Here is a 2221-nt window from a genome sequence, read left to right as displayed (position 1 = left end):
CTTTCCCTCTGGGTGACCTATGCACAGCCACGGGCTGCCCCTGCCTGCTGTACACCAGGGCTCTGCATCCGGATAAAGGCGATGGAAATACGAGCTGGCTGCGGCTGCAAATAGCAACAGGCCTGCCATGAGCGAAAGCCCAAATATAGACCTACCCCAGGCTGCCCTGTTACTTCTGCTCAAGTGTCACCAGGAGAGGTCACATGCTGTCCTCTGAGTTACTCCTGACTGTGGGGATCTATGTCCTGTAAGCCACTGAAGGACTCAGATGGTTGGTCATGTATAGAGGGCTGGGGGCAGAAGGGAGGTGCAGCCACGCAGAGGAAGATTTCTGAGAGCCCATGCTGGGCACCTTCTGCCTTGGGCTGAGCATCTTTTCCCAAAGTGTTCTGATAAAGCACAACTCTACAGGTAATCAAACAACTTAATTTGTTCCTTTAACGTTTACTCAGGGTGGGATGTATTCTGCACTCTGGATAAAGATCCAGCAGCACCGTGACTTTCTGCTTCCTCTGATGTCAAACACAATCCTAGGGGCACCTGAAAACATTCAGTAATTAAATACACGATTTACTATATTAATCACAATGCCACACTGAGTTTAGTTGGCACCAAAATCTCCCCTGCGCAGCTAGGACCTCTTGAGTTGGAAGTTTTCCCCGGAAAAGAAGGAACAAAGTAGCCTCTCCTCCTCACACCCCCTCCCTGAGCCGCTGGTTTGGGGGCCAGGGTAGGAGGCGCTGAGGTGATAAGACAGCTCCTATTTGAGTTGATGTCACAGTTGATGCAGGTTCTCTGGGTCGGGCAGATGCTTACAGCTCACATCTCTCCCTGCCCCCCGCCCCTCGGCCTCTCTGTCTCGGAGCCTGTATACATCTCTGGAGTTTCCTACTATGGAGACCTTTCCCCTGAAGTTCCCATGACCAGGCTAAGAACCAATCTGTTCCGGGTTCCCTTGCATTCCTCCCCCAAGCCCTGGTGGGCCACCTCCCAGGCCTCAAATGAGGTCTCCTCACCCATGCAGCTGGCCCTCTTAGACAGGACCTAGGTGACTTTGGCTTCCTGCTGGCCCACATCCAGATCCTCGGTAGTAGGCCCCATCCTTGATCCTGGCAAACTGGGATGCAGATGTCCCAGTGCAGCCACCTCCCCTGGCTCTGCCACCAAAGCAGCTGATCCTCATGCCTCAGGCCACCAATGTCCCACCTGCAAGAAAGGCAGCAAGCACTCTGAAAGGTCCTCCAGCCTAACAACAGCTCTCTACAGAGAAATTCCTCCACCAGTCTCCCTCCCGAACGCCTCTTCACTCGGATCCTTTTTATTTTCTTCCATTAGCTGAGAGCATGAATCAGGTTCTGGACCGTTTCCTTTAAAAGTCTGCATATGGTGATTTAATTCCTGATTTTTACATCTATTGCTTTTTGGGCTTCAATCAAAATCTCATTTTTAAAATACCATTATTGGAGGGCATGTATGAAATAAAATTTGAATGCAAACTACCAAAAGCAAAAAGAATTGAAAGAAAAAAGTATGCAAAGATGTCTGTACAAGAATATTCATCACAGTTTCGTCTATATCAGCAGAAAATTGAAATAAATATATGTCTATCATAGGGAGTTCATTAAATAAACCACAATATAGTCAATTCAGTATTGGCATGTATTAAGAATACTGATGTAGACACCAACTTTTTAATGTGGAAAATGACCACAATATATTAAGTAGAAAAAGAGTATTCAGTATAATTACAGTATAATCATATGTATGTGTATGTATATATATTTAGGTATTAAGAATGATAAAAATATATACACACATAAAATGAGAACAATTTCTTCTGAGTTATTTTTTTGTCTTTGATAGTGTCTCCTCTCATAATAATTATATGTACCTTTTACTAATTTTTAAAAATCTTTTTTATTGTAAAATAATATATGGTATCTGAGTTAGAAATAAATACTGCAAAAAAAAAGTGAACATACACTAATCGTGTGTCCTGGTGACAACAATTATTAGGTTTGTTGTGCATGTGTCCATATTTTTTTTCCTAACAATATACAAACTTATCCCCCCTCACACTCACAAAATAGAAATTTTATAATTAGAAAGTTTCATTTTGAAAAAGCAAATAAATTAGAAAAACTACTAGAATGAATATACACTAAAAAGGCATACTCCAAGGAATATTTAAAAAGACTATTAAAGAATTACTAGCAAATCA

The 2221-nt window shown here is 42.7% G+C and overlaps 1 protein-coding gene across 8 annotated transcripts in view; it reads right to left on the bottom strand.

Moving 5' to 3' along the window:
* Positions 1 to 2221, bottom strand: part of FSD2 (fibronectin type III and SPRY domain containing 2) — a 59535-nt gene that overhangs the window by 23686 nt on the left and 33628 nt on the right. For 7 of the 8 annotated variants that reach the window (XM_023521009.1, XM_023521008.1, XM_023521007.1 and 4 more), the window contains exons 3-4: positions 1017 to 1206; positions 18 to 104 (exon numbers count right to left, since the gene is read on the bottom strand). The gene's annotated coding sequence lies outside the window, so the exon portion shown is untranslated. The remainder of the gene's footprint in view (positions 1 to 17; positions 105 to 1016; positions 1207 to 2221) is intronic. The other variant, XM_011376117.2, reaches the window with a different exon arrangement.

Source organism: Pteropus vampyrus, unplaced genomic scaffold, assembly GCF_000151845.1.
Source record: "Pteropus vampyrus isolate Shadow unplaced genomic scaffold, Pvam_2.0 Scaffold286, whole genome shotgun sequence".
Lineage (NCBI taxonomy): Eukaryota > Metazoa > Chordata > Mammalia > Chiroptera > Pteropodidae > Pteropus > Pteropus vampyrus.
Note: the sequence above shows the minus strand (reverse complement) of the source record. Positions and strands in the feature narration are given on the sequence as shown.